The sequence below is a fragment of the Lissotriton helveticus genome, chromosome 1_1 (assembly GCF_964261635.1).
Source record: "Lissotriton helveticus chromosome 1_1, aLisHel1.1, whole genome shotgun sequence".
Taxonomy (NCBI): Eukaryota; Metazoa; Chordata; class Amphibia; order Caudata; family Salamandridae; genus Lissotriton; species Lissotriton helveticus.
In genome coordinates, this window is record NC_136057.1 from 1,528,835,260 (window position 1) to 1,528,854,904 (window position 19,645).

Below are 19,645 nucleotides of genomic sequence, written 5' to 3' on the forward strand. Positions count from 1 at the left end.
AAGGCTGCAAGTGTGCAAATTACCCACTGCCTTCAGCTGGGGAAGTAGTTACAACAAAAAGGCTCGATAAAGGGCCTTGACTTTGAATCAGAATATGAATTTGAACAATAATTGATAACCCCAGCCAAGAAATGCAGCAAGTGCGCAAATTTCCCACTGCCTTTGGCCGGGGTAGTAGCTACAACAAAAAGGCTCGATAAAGGGCCATGAGTTTGAATCAGATTATGAAATTCAAGAATAATTGATAACCCCAGCCAAGAAAGGCAGCAAGTGTGCAAATTTCCCACTGCCTTCAACCGGGGTAGTTGATACAACAAAGAGGCTCGATAAAGGGCCTGCACTTTGAATAGGAATATGAAATTGAACAATAGCTGATAACCCCAGCGAAGAAAGGCAGCAAGTGCACAAATTTCCCACTGCCTCGTGCCGCGGTAGTATCTACATGAAAAAGGCTCGATAAAGGGCCTTGACTTTGAATCAGAATATGACATTGAAGAATTGATAACCCCAGCCAAAAAAGGCAGCAAGTAGGTGTGTGTATGTGTGGATGATGTGTTGATTGAGTGGAAGATAAAAAAGGTGAAAAATAAGAAAGGCTGCAGACGCGCAAAGTACCCACTGCCTTACAAGGGAAGTGGATCTTTGGATACCTAGCTCATTACACAGACTTTGTGTTGGATTCCGTAGTGAGAGCCTGAGAAACGGCTACCACATCTAAGCAAGCAATGCAAGTGCACTAAGTACACACACTGTCCGGTAAAAAGGATGCAAGAAAGGACGCAAGTGTGCAAATTACCCACTGCCATTCACGGGTAGCAGTTACCAAGAAGGCTCAATAAAGGGCCTGCACTTTGAATTTGAATGACTTGAAGAATAATTGATAACCCCAGCCAAGAAAGGCAGCAAGTGTGCAAATTTCCCGCTGCCTTCAGCCGGGGTAGTAGCTACATCAGAAAGGCTCCATAAAGGGCCTTGACTTTGATTCAGAATATGAAATTCTAGAATAATTGATAACCCCAGCCAAGAAAGGCAGCAAGTGTGCAAATTTCTTACTGCCTTTGGCCAGGGTAGTTGTTACAACAAAAAGGCTTGATAAAGGGCCTGCACTTTTAAAACGAATATGAAAAAGAAGAATAGTTGATAACCATAGCCAAGAAAGGCAGCAAGTAGGTGTGTGTATGTGTAGATGATGTGTTGATTGAGTGGACAATGAATAAGGTAAAAAATAAGAAAGGCTGCAAGTGTGCAAATTACCCACTGCCTTTAGCTGGGGAAGTAGTTACAACTAAAAGGCTACATAAAGGGCCTTGACTTTGAATTACAAAATGAAATTCAAGGATAATTGATAACCCCAGCCAAGAAAGGCAGCAAGTGCGCAAATCTCCCACTGCCTTCGGCAGGGGTAGTAGCTACAACAAAAAGGCTCTATAAAGGGCCTTGACTTTGAATCAGAATATGAAACTGAAGAATAATTGATAACCCCAGCCAAAAAAGGCAACAAGTAGGTGTGTGTATGTGTGGATGATTTGTTGATTGAGTGGAAGATAAAAAAGGTGAAAAATAAGAAAGGCTGCAGACGCGCAAAGTACCCACTGCCTTGTAAGAGAAGGGGATCTTTGGATACCCAGCTCATTACACAGACTGTGCGTCGGATTTCGCAGTGGGAGCCTGAGAAACGGCTACCACATCTAAGCAAGCAATGCAAGTGCACTAAGTTCCCACTGTGGGTGGTAGGCCTGAAAAATTACAACACCGGGCCCATTTCAGAGCCTCTACTTTGAATTAGAATAATACTTGGCAAAGGCAGCAAGAAAGTCAGCAGGCAGGTGTGTTTCAGGTAGTGGATGCAGAATAAGGTGAAAATTAAGAAAGGCAGCAGATGCGCAAACAACCGAATGCCTTGTAAAGCAAATGGGTGTTTGGTTTTCCAGTCCATTACAGACTGAGAGTCGGATTACGCAGTGGGAGCCTGAGAAACGGGTACCACATCTAAGGAGTTAAGCAGGTACACAAAGTACACACACTGTGCGGTAGAAAGGACGCAAGAAATGACACAAGTGTGCAAATTACCCACTGCCATTCACGATTAGTAGTTACCAAGAAGGCTCAATAAGGGGTCTGGACTTTGAATTTGAATTACTTGAAGAATATTTGATAACCCCAGCCAAGAAAGGCAGCACATGCGTACATTTCCCACTGCCTTTGGCCGAGGTAGTAGCTACAACGAAAAGGCTTGTTAAAGGGCCTTGACTTTGAATCAGAATATGAAATTGAACAATAATTGATAACCCCAGCCAAGAAAGACAGCAAGTGCACAAATTTCCCACTGCCTTCGGCCGGGGTAGTTGTTACAACAAAAAAGCTCAATAAATGTCTAATGGTTAATGTTGAGGAGAGCGATGCTCCTGCTTCCTGTGTTTTTTTTAGAATTTTAAGTTTACCAAAATCAGGAACAATATAAGAGTATGGAGTGCTTGCTAAAGATGCTGCTGAAGCAGTTGATGTGCTTGGTGCAGCAGCAAGTGGGTTGTCCTGCAACCTCTGTGTTGTCCTGCAACCTCTGTGTTGCAGCTCGAGCAAAGTTGTTGGGGTGCAAGTTGTTTAAGTGTCGCACCATATTTGGTGTGCCAAAGGAGTATTTTTTGGATTGATTACCCCTTAACAGAGTTGTTTGGCAAATTTTACAGGTAACTAATGGATCATTAACCTTTTTGTGCCCTGCAGGGAAAGTGGTGTAACTATATTATAGATTCTACTGTCAGACATCTACCTTAGTGATAGTGGAATTATCACTACTTCTTAGACTACCATTGAACAATAAAGTGTGGATAAGAGGTATTGTTGACCTTCAAAGAGGAGTAAGATTTAAATTTATATTTCAACACCGTAGCAAAATAGTTGCTCGATCTCAAAAAGAAAATTAAGTAGGAATGTTAGAGGAAGTTTGCCCAATTCGAAAAGGATTATGCAAGTCGTCACAGCTGAAGGAAGTGTGACTCAACTTTACTTTTTATGATAATTCGGACACAACACTTGAAGGCAGGAGTATGCAAAACATATAATTAGACTTTTTGCATGCAATCACATCTTTACTTTAAAACATACATTTTGTACATTTGTAACCAGTAAAAGGTAACCAGGATGATACATTCGTTTTGATATATTCAAGGTGGACCCATCTGTGGCATTCGAAACATTGGACCTGTTGGGAAGATAGTGGAAAGTAACTTGTTATTAACATTGCATTGTTTAAAGGTCAATATATTTTTTAAATGAAAACTTTATATGTATTTACATATTAAACATAGTGACCTCTCAACAGTCAGTGGGAAAGTGGTAATGAATCCAAGACTAGGAAGGGTGCATAGCCAGCTATCCAACATGGCGGATGTAACTCTGAAAAGACCCTTGCAAATGCCTCCTTTATCTGAGTCATACTAACATAGACCCTGCATCACACGAATATGAACTGGAGACGTAATGCCACGAAAACACCCCAAGGATTTTCATCACCTAATTTTGATCTTCAGCATCTACAGTCTTTGAGGGTACTTACTATTACGTTTTGCATATAAATTGATGAAGTATCTTGGTTGCAGACACTACAATACTTTTCAACAGACTCTAAATGTAAAAAAAGATGTACATTAGCACATCATAACAGCAATGCTAACAATTAAAAACTTATTTTGGAATATATTATGCATGAGTCTAGGTGTTTTCAGATTCAGGAATGGAGACAGTCACAACTGTTGCAAACATATTCAAATAGCTTCACTACGAACATTATTGAAAATAATAATGACAATACCTAACTATACTATGTTAAAAATTAATGATATGCCTTTATCTATAAAACACTTTCTATGAAAAAAGAAAATACAGAATAATCCAATGTTCAGGACAACACTACAGTGTGACACCTTATTTGTCATTGAAATATTAAAGTAAAACCTGATGACTCGATTAGGTCCATTTCAATTTACAGTCGATAATTCCCTAGTAGTATTACATTAGTAAAAATCTGGGCAACTGGTTGCTGAGTTAGGTAGCATTCTGCAAACTGAAAACATAATAGCAAATGTATATGTTGAGCAAAAGTCCAACCTGAATGTTAATGCACATAAAAACAATTAATCACAAAAGTTTTCAGGTTCAAAGGCAATCATAGGTTTCAGAGCAACTGCGTTAGGACCATACGAATGGTCAGACACACTTAAATAGATTGATAACTGTAAAAAAAGTTGCACTTACCAAAAGTATCTAATGACAGTCTGTATTTGTCGGGCAAAGAACAGTGTCTATTTTGTTAAAAGGTATCTGAAGAGTTAAAAATGGCAATCATGAAAAACTGTATTATATTACATAATAAATACATACGTTTAGACTTACAACAATTAGAAAACGTGAATCTCAACATAATATATATTCAAAATCGATAAACTTTCATTGATAAACAGCTTACATTTTCACTCTTCAAAACATTACTCAATTCTATCAAACATTAATTCAAAGAATCACTAACTTTCAATATTGCTTTGCACCAGTAACACTGAAAAGTCACATAACAGATATGAATATTTAACCGAAAAGTAGAAGAACGATATTTTCTGAGGAAGATACAGGACAACACTGTTGCTGATATTACTAAACAGTAAGGTTGAAATAAAAGAATTTCAGTACACACATCGATAGGAAATTATTACTTAAAGATAGGTAACTGTATTAGGAATGAAAATATACATACATTTGGTCTTGACAAACATGTTTTTGAGAGGAAGGCATCGATTACCTGTAAAAATATATGAAACCATATAAGCTTCTAAAGAGGAACCAATATGTACATCATACGCCATTAGCCATAGTATACAATATTTACATGTAGCAGAACGTGGTGTACCTGGTACAGGTGCTGAAGATGGTACAGGTATAGATCTCATGTTTTTAACAAGTATTGAACAAGTACATATCACATACATTTGTGGATTAAAATACACATTGGAGTACTCTAAATTTCACATTACAATGATAAATCAATACAAAGAAATAAAATTACCGTCAACAGTGACTTTTTTAGATAGTCTACACAATCCATGCTTCTCGAATTTACTGAAACCATCAGGATACACATTACGGCATATATAATCAAGCTCTTGGTACTAAGTGGCATCCATTTCTATGGAAAATGAAGATAAACGGGAAACAAATTAAGAAAAGCATTATAGATGTAAAGAACACATTTTACATGCTCACATTCAAGTATAAAGACATAACTATAAAGGCGTGTGATTATACAATTATTAAAAGAACTGTCACCCCGTCTTCACAGCTCAATACGCCCACAAAGGTTAAGCTAGGGGTACAGAGTACAGAGTACAGTCCATCCAAAGTGTGGGTGGCACAATTACTGCTGCAGGCCCACTAGTAGCATTCACATGAGCAGCCCTGGTATACATAGTATACATAACTATCAAGACTAACATATTAATCATGGACAAACAATCACCATTACATTTTCAAAAGGCAGCAATTGCACTTAAAGACTGATCATGAAGTGGTGAAGTGTTCAAAACATCTATTTTGGCGAAAGCATGTCATCAAAAGATGTACGATAGGAAAAATGGTTAGGGAACCTAAGCCAAATAAAGGGTCAGTACAACACCGTAGTGCCAAGGTTACAAATTCAGCAATTATCATCAATTAAAACTATGCTAGTCTGAGGAGGCAAAATGTTCATAGGCCAAGTAGACCACATAAAAAAACAACTATAGGTCACGTGAGGAAGCAAGAAATATTAAAGGTCAGCGGAGGATTAAAAGTGAGCAATTATGATGATTTGGAGAGAGAATAGATTTGTTGGAGGCAAGATGGCGGCCGTGGCGTGGGCTGTGTGAGCAGCCCATCCCCCAGCTCCGAGTCCCAAGAGGAGTCTCCTCTACATGGCTATTCAACCTACTTGAGGCTTTGAAGGCAGGTTCCGTGGTGCACGGTGGGACCGAGACTGTTCCATCTTTGTCTTAGTGCTGACTGCCGCGATGGAAACTGACGGGTAAATCCCGGGTAATTTTTGGAAGGTGAGACGCTGTCAAGGACACTACAAAGACACTACATGCCCGGCTGGTGCGGAGGAAGGGCAAAGTGCTGGTTCCCTGCGGAGACGTCGGTGGTTGAAGAGACGCTTTCTTCCCTCGGCGTGTGCTCAGTGATCGGAGCTCAACTCAGAGGAGATCTTCAGTGACGCAGCGCACCTGTGGGGGCAGTGTGGCTCTGCGGATGCTGACTAGCCTGTTGTTTCCTTGGCAGCGAGCCTTGCTGTGCCGGTTTCCTGCGCTGTTGCTCGGTTGACAGAGGAGCATAGTACACGTACACGGAGGAGCTGAAGGTCGTGCCTGCCTAAAAATGCCGCCGAAGACGCAAATAAAAGCTGGCACTCGGAGTGGCAGGACAAAGGAGCAACTCGTAATGAAGGAAGCGACCGAAAACGCGGTCAGGGGGACCGACGGAGGAGGTGAGAATTGTTTACAAAACAGTGCTCCCAGCAATGTTAAAGGGGGGGTGAGCCCTCTGGGAAGTCAGTAGCACCTCCACGAACTATTAAACAAGGATCTCACACCCTCCTGGCGATGTTTGAGCAGCAGTCAGCAAAAAAAACGTGTCCCAGACTAGTGTTTTAGAACTACCTCATAAGGAAGATAGGATTACGGCTGAATATACTCTTGGCGGAGATGAGCACATGTCTTCTATTAGTACAGATAAGCCCAAGGAGAGCAATATAAACCCTGAAACCACTATTAATCCGGAAAGCACTGTTATACATAATGCGAGTGCTAAGAACGGTATTATGGGAAATAGAGTTCATGATAATGTGGCTCAGGCTGGAACCCTGGACAGTTTTATGCTGGAAACAAATGTGCCGGCTTTCATGGGAGACAGTCTTACACGAGAAGTGATGGCCTTGCAAGAAACTGGAGACAATTTTTACTCGCTTTCAGATCCCTCATCAGATGAGAGCACTAATTTGAGCAAAGACTGGGCAGATTATAGTGTTGAAAGTAGCTCCATCGAGGAGGAGTTAAGACCCAACTCAACCTTGTCAAATATAAGTGTCTCCATGGACAGAACACGAAAGAAAAGAGGGTCGCACCATGTTAAGTCTAAAAATATAGACTTGATCCCTGAAAATTCAAAAGCAAACGTAGGAGGTCTAATGAAAACATCGGAGGAAGGTAGACCAGAAATTAGGTCTGAGGCTGAGAAGAATCACAATGATAATGACCCAAAAACTCTTATAGAGATTACCTTGACTACAATTTACACAATGATGAGTCACCGTGCTGAAAGTAAAGCGGAAAATTCATGTACGCAGGCAACTTGTTCTAAAGTGAAGAATGCTGTCCGGCGAGTAATTAAAATTTGTACTGAAACAGCTGATAGAGTCACTGAGGCAGAGGCTAGAATCTTGGCACTGGAAGAAGAGACTATAACCCAAAAATTAGAACTTGAGTCTATTAGAGTGCATTGGGACGACCTCTCTTACAAATTGTCGGATTTAGAAAATCAAGCCCGCAAGAACAATTTGCACTTTTTAGGAATTCCTGAGAACAAAGAAGAGGCTGATGTGAGGAAATTTGTCGCTGAATTACTAGCTGAAGCTTTTCCCGAGTTGATATCATGGAACTGGTTAAGAGAAGTGCAAAGAGCGCATCGGTATCCTTTTGTTGTAAGGAAGCAGCAACAGGATGAGGAAGAACGCCCAAGGGCAATTTTAGTATGCTTTAATAACTTCCTTGCTAGAGAAGAAATATATGCATTAGCTACGCCTGGGAAAAAAACACTAGCTAAGGGGTGTAGTTTCTTTGTAAGGCCAGATTTTTGTCAGGTCACAGTGACTAAACGGTGGCATCTGAGCTAGCTGATACCTGATTTTCAAAAAAAGGGGCCACTGTGTATCTGCAGAATCCTGCAAAACTTAAAATATTCATGAAAGGCCAAACAAAATTGTTCTTGTCTGAAATTAAGGCTAAGGAATATTTGGAATCCTTGTAAAAACGCTTAACGACTATATAGTAGGTTGTATAATTTGGTCTGCATTCATGATATTGGATAGGTTGTTATTACCTTTTTAATATATTTTTTCCTTTAAGGGTCACGGAGTGGGGGGGTACGGCATTCCATTTATTGCAGGGACTTTTAGTCCCTGGGCCTCATATGGTGGGTAGGGTGGGTAGGGTGGCTGGGAGGGGTGGGAGAGGGAAGGAGGTGGGTTTTTGGGGTTCGGTGGTGGGTTTGGGGGTTCGGTGGTGGGGGGGTGAAAATTCAGCAACAGATCAAGCACCATTGAAAGTAGCAGTTTCGTTTAAACCAAAGATTAAGCAACGGGGTAGGCTATTCGAAAGATTTAGAAGAGTCGACTATCTGCGCTATGGACCAAGGGCATACTGTTCATTGTTTATTTTTCATTATGGATAGAAAATTAAAGATTTGCACTTTGAATGTATGCAGCCTTAATGATCCCAAGAAAAGGCAATTCTTGGCTAAAATCGTCCAGCTGTTACATATTGATATATTATGTTTACAGGAAACACATGTAGCCTGGGCAAATAGGGGATTGTTGAAAAATCTAGGGATGGAATTGGTGGTATGTTCCAAACAAACGGGAATAAAGAGAGGGGTGGCGATATTCAAAAAAAGTGGGATGGGTATCAGTATAAAAACTGCTGCTGATAAATGGGGTTGCTGGGCAACTGCTGAATTTGTGATCAATCAGTTTAGATTTACGTTATGTAACGTTTATGGTCCTAATTTGGATGATCCTGAATTTATGAATTATCTAAACATAGAATTGGCTCAGTGGCCCCAGCCGCTGATTATGCGTGGAGATTTTAATGTACATATTGATTCACATTGGATATTGGTGCCAATAAGGCTTATATTGGTAAGAAACAGCAGGTGTTTGCATCATTAAGGGATCTGATTATAGGACACAGACTTAAAGATGTGTGGAATTTATTATTACCCTTATGACCCAGGATTCACGTTTTTTTCCGCACCCCATTCTAAATTTGTTTGATTAGATTATTTTTTTGCTGGATCATAATCCTATAGTATTAGAGATCATGATAGGTCCCGGGTTTCAGTGTAGAAAGGCAGTCTTGGTCATTTGATAGAAAGTTATTAATAGACCAAGAGTATCGTCAACACATAACCAAGATTATTGTTGATTTTTTTTAACTTAATAAAGGAACAGCAAACAGACTATAGTCTGGGACACATTTAAGTCAGTCGTAAGAGGTGAAACTCTTAGCTTTTCTAATTTCAAACGTAAACGAAATGGGTTAAACATAAAAAGGACTTTGATATGGTTATCAAGGCAGAGCGGAAATGAGCTGAAACAATTCGGTCAGGTTTAGATCCCGGGGTGATGCAAAGAGATCTCATATTTAAAAGATCCGCAGCATATTCCAATATTGCTGATCAGATAGCGGAAAAATACACACAGCATAAGGGAGATACTTATGAATTTAATGAAAGAACGGGTAGGATGTTATCGCAGAGATTAAGGGAGAAGGCAGTTTATAACAATATTCAGAAAATTACTGACATAAACGGAGTAATGCAGGATTCTAAGGAGGGCGTCTTGGAAGCTTTTCAAGGTTTTTATCAATCACTATATAGCCAGTCGGGTCCAGATTTAGTTACAGAGGAAGAGGATGAATACTTGAAAGATTTGACACCAGAACCTTTGTCTGATACGGAAAAAATTATTTTATCATCCCGTCCAGTGTGGAGTGAGGTCGAGCAGGGTTTATTGTGTTTAGCTTTAGGAAAAGGCCATGGGCCCCGATAATATTCCACTAGAATTCTACCGCACATTTAGTGATACCTTGAAAAATGAGTTATTAGAAGTTTGCCAACAAGCTTATGCTGGTAATGCTCCTGCATCTTGGGCAAATGCAACTATTGTTGTATTTAAGAAAAAAGGCAAGGCTTCTACTGAATTGGGGTCTTACAGGCCCATCTCATTACTGAACACAGACAGTAAAATATATTCGAAGCTCATTGCTAATCCGCTGAATGAACTCATGCCGGGATTAGTCTCACAAAGACAACATGGTTTTATTCAGAAGAGAGATACCACCGATCATATTAAAAAGATTATCTCCATGTTGGATTGGTCGCAGGGTACTAATTCTCCAGTTGGCGTGGCCCTGTTGGATGCTGAAAAAGCATTGAGTGGGTCTCGAGGAGGTTTTTGTGGTCGGTCCTGGCGTCCCGAGGGTTTCCAAAAGAATATCTCACGGCCATTCAGACATTATACTGTCATCCATCGGCAGTTATCCGTATCGCGGGCAACGTGTCAGGGAAGATTGCGAAAGCAAGGGGGACAAGACAAGGGTGTCCTTGTTCCCCCTTGTTATTCGCCATCTATATTGATCCTTTTATAGCTACTTTGGAGAAGAACAGGGCAATTAAACTGGTTGAGATAAATATTGGGTTATTTAAAGTAATTGCATATGCGGATGATATTGCGGTGGTGACTTCCGAAATTACCACAGCTCTCCCCAGGATTATCGAAGCAGCTGAAGTTTTTGGATGGCACTCGGGATATAAATTAAATGTCTCCAAGACACAAATGATTCATTCAGAGGCTGGCCGCCTAGCAGGTATGCTTTTTGAATCTGAGGCAGTTTACTTAGGTGTTAAAATAACTGCTAAAGTTGAGGATTTAATTCCTTTAAATCTGGACCCAATTATAGGTTCAGTCAGTAAGACATTAGAAAAGATAAATAATCTACATTTATCTCCTTACGGGCGGAGGAACATTTTAAAAATGTTTATTTTCCCTAAATTTTTGTACTTATTTCGTGCTATTCCTTTACTTATCTCTACCTCCTTTTTTTCCCATATTGAACGAATATGCTCGAGGTTTTTGTGGAGCTATCACCGTTCTAGGCGAGCCCTCAAATATTGTATGTTACCCAGAGAAAGAGGAGGTTGGGGTGTTCCTAATTTTCGCTTATATCATTGGATCGCTATTCTTCAGTATATGGGGGTGTTAATTTTGCGGGAAGATCCCACAGAAAACTTTACAGCTCCTTCCATATACAAGATGTTATTGGGATCAGAGGCGAGGCAATGTTTTAATCGGATTATTGAACCCAGCTACTATAAGAGAACAAAATTTAAAGTTGTTATATCCGCATTAGAAGTATGGAGAAAACCCAAAAAATGTTTGGGAGTTGGTGCTAATCTGAATTTTTATACTCCATTTAAGGATTGTCTTCTATTACCGGAGATATTTAGAGATCAAGTAATGCTTAGATGGTATAGTGCTGGAATAAGCAATATGGGAGACTTATTTCAGGGGCACCAGCTGGCATCTTTTGAACATTTACAGAAGACATACAAACTAATCCGAACTGACTTTTTCAAATATCTTCAGTTACGGAGTTTTGTAGAGCACAAAATAACCCAAAATCAGATTATACTTAATAATATAGAAATCTTTGAAGCAATTAAATCAAGAGCTAAGATGGGGCCTATATATCAATTATTTATGGATAAAACGAAGGATGATTTAGAAGATTGGGAATTAAAGTTGCAACAAAAACTGGGGGTTGAACGTATCAATATGGCAAGAAGTATTGAATTATCTACCCACGTATTATTTAATGGCTCGCTAAAAAGCCAACATTTTATGTGTATTTTTTAGCTTTATTATACGCCAAGTAAATTAGCTAGATGCAACCCAACCAGGGGAGATAAATGCAACCGATGTGGATTCTTGGCGGCAGATGCACCCCATATGTTTTTCCTTTGTCCCAAACTCTCTCAATTTATTTACGAAGTTGAATCTTTTATTACAAATAGTCTGGGTATCCGAGTTCAACTATCAGCTGGGTTGGTAATCTTTGGTGCTCAAGAAAATGTCGGTGGTGTGTGGTCGGTAGCTGAAGAAGGGTTTATTTTTATTTGTATGTCTATCTTTCGTTTATGTATCACATCTTCATGGTTAGATACCGATCCACCAACTTTTTTCAATTGGCAATCTAGATTATTGTCTATATATCGTTTAGAGATGTCTTTGTATAAAGTGAAAAGTATTCGGAAGAAAACTCTCGGGGGAAATTTATGGTCTCCTATAACAAATTGGATTTAAATTTAATAGTCTGTGGATTGCTGATTGATGATAATTTATTGGTGTTTTATGTGTAAAGGAATCATATTTGACAACAAATCCTAAAATGTAAACTATATGAATTATGGGGATTGTTTTTTTTTATTTTTATTTGCTTATGATCTGTTTGCTGACTTCAAAACAATAAAACATTTTTTTTTTAAAAAGGAGAGAGTACGTACGTTGAAACACAAAGCACGTGGCGTAGCACAAAAATGCAACATACATGTTCTTCAACGCATAATATATAAGAAAACAGGCCTGTGAAGGCCATGTGAGGCACTAATAAATATTACATTTCATGGGAGAATTAGGAGGGAGCAAATACGATGAATCACAAAGCATGTACCCCACAAAAATAAAGAAAAACAGAGCTGGGAGGGCCACGTGACGCAGAAAAAAATACCATCAAGCACGTAAGATTTCTAAAAACAGACACGAAAGCACGTGACACACTTCAAACATACGACCCAGAAATTCATGCACGCATAATTTATTAAAGAAAGGCCTAGGAGGGCCCTGTGACGCAGAAGGAATTAAATATTAGGATCATCCAAGTACGATCAATAAAAATAGATGCCTCGGAAGGCCACGTGAGGCAGTAATAAATATTAAAAGTCATGGGAGAATTAGGAGGGAGTAAATACGAGGAACCACAAAGCATGTACCCCACAAAAATGAAGCAAAACAGAGCTGGGAGGGCCACATGACACAGAAAAAAATACCATGAAGCACGTAAAATTTATAAGAACAGACACGAAAGCACGTGACACACTTCAAAAATACGACATAGAAATTCATACACGCATAATTTATTAAAGAAAGGCCTAGGCGGGCCCCGTGACGCAGAAGGAATTAAATATTAGGATCATCCAAGTACGATCAATAAGGCCTGAGAAGGCCACGTGAGGCAGTAATAAATATTAAAAGTTATGGGAGAATTAGGAGGGAGCAAATATGATGAACCACAAAGCATGTACCCCACAAAAATAAAGCAAAAAAGTGCTGGGAGGGCCATGTGACGCAGTAAAAAAAAGAATACTGTCATGCATGCACAATTAATAAGAATAGAAACCAAACCATGTGGCGTACCACAGAAATATGACACAAACATTCATGCACACACAAAAGATGCGTGGCTGCTGGGCCTGGGTTGAGGATGGACTGCCTGAGGGTAGGGGCTGGGCTGCTGGGCCTGGTGTGGGCAGGGCCTGGAGCGGAGGCTGATGGTGTGACTGCTTCTCCTACCTTTGCTACTGTTGTCTCTTGTCTGGGTCTTTAGCTGGGCCTGAGGCTGAGCCAGCCGCCGGCGCCGCCGCCACCGTGCCTCTGGTAGCTTGGCAGTGCGGCAGCAGCAGTGACACCACGTCGAATATCACGAGTCCTCCTCCGCTCCAGCAAACAGTTCGTAGTACAATTGACGACAACGAGAGTCAGTCTGTCATCGCAGCACAGGCAGGCAAAAGAGAGCGTTGTCACGTCAGTGCCCGCATTATATGGCAACCGCGGGGGCTGACCAATGCCCAGGGCCGTCATTGTTAGCTTTTTCGTGCGCTACAAGAATGACGGCCCTTGGGGACCTCCTATTGGCTAATTTATTGGCTTCCACGCTTAGTAATAGCAATAAAGCTAGGTGGTCAAATCTTGGGAGTGTGGGCGGACATGCAGCGTGCATGTGCAAGTGTGAGTGTGTGCACCAACAATTAACAACAGAGAGAGACGGTGGCAGGGTTATCATGTGTGCAGAGGCAGGCCCAGAATCGGACCTCCAATGAGTGATCACTTGTAACCACTCACGTAGTGTGCGCTGTGCTCTGATTTGACACTGAGAGGGTGTGATGGCATCACGCCACGGTATCTTCTTGTGGGCGTCCAACCAAGCTAGTAAATTGCGCACAAACACTACAATGTAGCCCAAAAACTAGCCCACCGCTATGCATGGGTTTTTCCCGCACAATTGGGAAAAAAGTCACCTAAATGTGCGGGAAATAGCGCAATCTGGCAACCTTGTCTAGAAGGATGCGAGGTTACTTAAAAGTTTATATGTACAAGAATGGGATGTTACTTATAACTTAGGATGACAGTCATTGGTTAACCAATATGTACGAGGGTTTCAGAGCTATGATTGGTCAAACAGGATGTCAGATTGATGGACGGCACACAGTGCCTTTTCTAAAAAAATACAAGTATGCTCACAGTGAGTGCGAACCGTTGGGGCACACACCCAGACGGAGGGCAAGATACGCAGCCAACGCACACAACATCCACCGAAACACGCAGACGCAACGCATGCACAAAGCGTGGGCTTCGGTGAAAGCCTTCGGCTCGGGTCTTTGATGCTGGAGAGAGCCTTTAATAGCCGGTATAGCCTTCTACGGCGGGCTATAAGGCTATATTATATTTATATAATCTTATAAAGAAGTTGAGAATGGTATTTGTATAATATTTTTTAAAGGGCAAAATAGTTGATACAGCTAGTTTGTGTTCAGTATTAGAAAAAATTATAAAATGAAGTGTTTATATTTTTGTACAAGGACCTACAACATAAAAAATTCAGTATAGAAAATCAACAAAACAATTTTGAAGATGGTTTCGAAATTAGTAACAGTGTCATAGAAGACCTGAACAAACGTGCTATTTTAGCATTGTAGTGAGTTATACGTCAGTATGTTGTTAAGTATGCATTGTTCTAAAACTGAAGGTGATATATATTCAGCTAAACAATCTCTTTGTTGAAGTGTAAGCATTCAGTCGCTTTCCAAGTAGTCATGCACCAAAGTAGGCCTTAGGGCATGGACTGCTTCAAATCATTATAGACTATGCATTCACTGTTCTATACACCAGCAAACTTGCCTTTTATATCTTCAATTGCCCAGTGTGAATCATTACACTTTCACAAAACACTCTTACACTACTGTATCAGTATTGTAGTGAACCAAACAGCAGTTTATGCTTATCTATACACTGTTGTAAAAGTAAAACTGCTATACATTCAGCCACACACTCTCCTTGCAGAATTTTAATCATTCAACCAGTACCCAAGTACTCATGGTGGAAAGTGCGCCTTAGGGCATGGACTGCTTCAATCCCCTATAGACTATGGATGCAGTGTTCTATGCACCGGGAAACTTGTCTTTTATACCTTCAATTCCCCAATCTGTATCCTTACACTTCCAGTAAACACTATCACACTTCTGTTTCAGTATTGTAGTGACCATACAGCACTATGTGCTTATCTATACACTGTTCTAAAAGAATCCATTCACTACATTAAAACACTAATCAGCAGATGTACAATAAGTGGTACATGCCAGTTATTGAGAACTGTGATTTCACCTCCTTCTGGCGCAGGGCTTTCTAATGTGATGCACCTTCCAGATGTGTCACATTGTAAATACCACACACCATGGCACATCTTTTGCACCAACAGTGCGCCAAAAAGTGACGCAACGGCTGTGTTAAAAGAGGCACAAGGGGGTTGTAAATCCACCGGTAACACATAGAAATTCATCCAGGCAGTTTTACCAGCAGTGCAAATTGGAGCATAGACTTGTAACATATTTATGTGCATATGTTACATTCAAATTCTTTGGAGGTACTACAGTATACTATAGGTAAACAGCTTATAGATTTATGCTGTAGCAGTTCCTTATAGCTCTGCATTTTCACATTCCCCAGACACTAGTAATGAATTCATTCATTCATTTATGAACTACACATTCATTATGGGAAACATTTATACACTAACATAGAAATATAGTTCTTTCTTTGACCAGTGAAGGTAGTTCTTAAAAGAACTGGTTTTTTTTGTGTTTTTAGTTTTCTATTTTTTTTGTGTTTTTCAAAAAGTTTTTTTTAAACCAAAAAAATTGAACTGAAACACAAAAAGTGTCCGACAGGTACAAAAGAATGAAAATAAAAACCTAATGTCGAGGACAGCGATACTCCTGCTTCCTGCGTTTTATCAGGTCGATAGACTGTTCCCCGCAACACAAAAGTTTATCGCAATAAATGCATAGAATTTTAACTTCACCAAAATCAGGATCAATGTGTGGGTGTGGACTGCTTGCTGAAAATGCTGCTGTAGCAGTTGATGTGCTTGGTGCAGTAGCAGGTGGGTTGTCTGCAATCTCCGTGTTGCAGCTCGAGCAATGTTGTTGGGGTGCAAGTTCTTCACGTGTCGCACCATATTTGCTGTACCAAAGGAGTATTTTTTGGATGGATCACCCCTTGAAAGAGTTGTTTGGCAAATTTTACAGGTTACTTTTGGAGCATTAACCTTTTTTTGCCCTTCAGGGAAAGTAAAAAATTCCAAATTAGCTTTGGAGGTTCTTCAGGAATGAAATCTCCCTCTGAAGAATGGCTGGAAGATGAGTCCATTGCTGTTATTATGGTGATCTTCCTTCTTTTTGACAGGATTCTCAGAAGAGAAAGTCAAAGTAGAATGATTAAAATGGGACTGAACTTTCAACAGTTGGAATAGGAAGTGTTATGAACCAATCAAATCTCTTCTTTTAAAGTCACATGGCTTTGCGTATGCTTACTGTGGGCTTACGGTGCTCTTACGATGCGAGTACGCATGACGTTCCACCCCGATTAGTGTAATGCTTTTAAAAGTAATATACGATTATTAAAAGTTTAAAAAAACTATTTTCATAATTACCCTAGATAATGTGTTCTGTTAGTATGTACATTAAATACATAAATATATGTTTTTAAACAATTAAAAACATTTGCGCCTTTCACGTACGGGGTGCCGTACATGACGTCACACGGAAGCTATGATGCGACGCGTAATGTCAAAGCGTATTCGTAGCATATGCGCGGGTACGCGCTGAGTATGATCAGCAGTACAAAGTATGGTGCGATCACTGTACGCGTACAGTACGATTACCCCAAAAAAATATGAAAAAGGAATTATATAGAATTCAATTTTAATATATTGGAAAAAAAATAATTAATAAAAAAAATATTTTTCAATTTAGTTTTGTTATTATTTTACACTCATATGAAATATAATTTAGAAAACAAAAAAACTATAAATATTTATAATAAAAATGTAAGAAATTAGTTTAAAAACAAAAGAAATATAATATTTAATACATTTAATAATTATCATTTACAAAACCTTTGAAATTCACTGGAAAAAACATAAGTTTCACACACGTTATAGTTAGGAATTAGCATTTAAAAAACCTTGCAAATTCACTGAAAAACCATAGGTTTCACACACGTTATAGTTAGGAATTAGCATTTAAAAAACCTTGCAAATTTTAGTTTCGATTTTTGAATGTGTGTATCAAAGATTATATTAGGGTGAGAGGAGGTCTGCCACTCTTTCACAAGGAAGATATCATCAGTGATGTCATCAGTGATGTCATTTGAGATGTCATCAATGATGTCATGAGCGATGTCACTGACCAAGTCATGAGTGATGTAATATGTGACGTCATCAGCAGTGCATTGCGGGCGCGCGAGTTATAGTTAGCTGAACTAACTATAACGGGGGAATTTCAATGGTTGTGTGTGAGTGAAATGTCCTGCTAAATATAACATGTGTGAAACTTATGTTTTTTTCAGGGAATTTGCAAGGTTTGCTTCTCGTGTGCGCTTCCAAGCAACATGGCAAAACCTGGGAACAGTTATACGGCCGGCCACGGTCGTGGAGTGCGCACCGCCACCAAAGGCAAAAGGTGGACTGCTACGAGGTACCAGAATCCCGATGGGCAGGAGAACAACACCCGTTTTTAACAGAAAACCGGCTTCCCTCTCACAATCGCTCACTGGATAGCGTAATCACTATTTAAAAAGACAGTCTTCTGACAGCCGGTCTTTGCAAATGGGAGGGCTCACGCCATTCCTACAAGTCCCTGCATGCCTGCAGCCTGACACCGGAGCCAGCCCACCTGGGGGCAGGTATAAACACCAAACGCGGGACTATCAAAGACGCTGCTGCCATTATGCACTGAGGTCCGTGAACAAGAGGCAGGAGCCTCGAAACGCGTAGGACCAGTAATAAATCTTGTGACAGCTGTTGCCGATTTTCATTGGGGAATAAAGGACGCTCTTGAAACTAATGGCGCCCTGTGTTGCTTCTTGTGTGCGCTTCCAAGCAACATGGCAAAACCTGGGAACATATATATATATATATATATTTTTTTTTATCAAAAGGTCCTGCGTGACAGTTGCTCTGTGCATTGTTATGCACACAGATGAAACAAATATGGCTCCCGACGTTAGTGCGTCACGTACTTACGTTGCGTGAAGCACGTTTCAGCTAAGGACCTGCGCTGGGTCCCTCGTCAGCATTTGCGAACCTGAAGACACAGCAGCAGCGCGCTCAGGTATTTTCTTTCAAACTGCTTCTTCCTCGTGTTGCGCTTACCGTTTGTACTTCCGCTGCTCCTCCGAACTGTTTGAAAAGTTGAAATTTCACAGACTTCGTTTCGTGACTCACTTTTCCACTGGGATTTCCTTGTCTTTATATTAAAAATTTTCTCCATGCACAAATATCCTCAGATAAAGGGGCCTATTATGATGGCGGGCGGCCATCCGCCATAGGTGCGCCTGTCCCGCCTGCCATATTAGGATGTGTCCATCACACTGGCGGGCGCATCTCGCTAGTTTAACATTGCTGACAGTGCTGCTGGCTGAAACACTATACGCAATGTTAAAAACACATGTTTTGCATTGCGATGCACAACTTGGCAGGCACCGCGCGGTGCCTGACACCATGGGCATTACAATGTCGGGGGTGACATAGGTACTCCCCAAGTGCAGCACCCCACACCCTCACCCCCCCGGAGGCCAACAAAGGGCACCCACAGTGATTTACTATATGCCTTTCCATGGCAGAGTCTCCGCCATGGAAAGGCATATCCCCTGCTGCCACCATATTGTCTTTTGCCGCCCAGCCAGCAATCGTGACAAATTCCGACCGGCGGAAAAGTGGCGGACGGACTTTCCATCCACCGTGGTTCCCCCTGCCATGTTAATATGGTGGGGGTAAATGTAGTTGTGATGGCGGGCGGATCGCCATCGCCTGCCGGGTGGTTGCATTCTGCCCACCATCATAATAGAGCCCATAGTGTTTAGCCCCAATGATACAATCGTAGGTTCAGGAACATACCGCGCCTGTGCTGCTAAATTTGGATGACAGGTAGTTCTTCAGCTTGTTCCTCAGCTCGTCGCCATTAGAAACTGAATAATCCAAGAATATATTCAAGTAGAAGATGTATTTGCAGCACAGCAACATGACATGACTGATCAAAGCAAAGGTCTAGTGCAACTGAATCTTCAGCTGATCAACAAGAGTATTCCAATTGGAATTGGAATATGGAACATTAAATGAAAAGCAATAGGAAATGAGATGACAGCAGAAAGAAGGATGTGTAAGAATGTAACAACATACACAACCATAGATTGGTTGCTGTCAATTGTGGAGATTTTTTTCTGTGGGATCTGAAT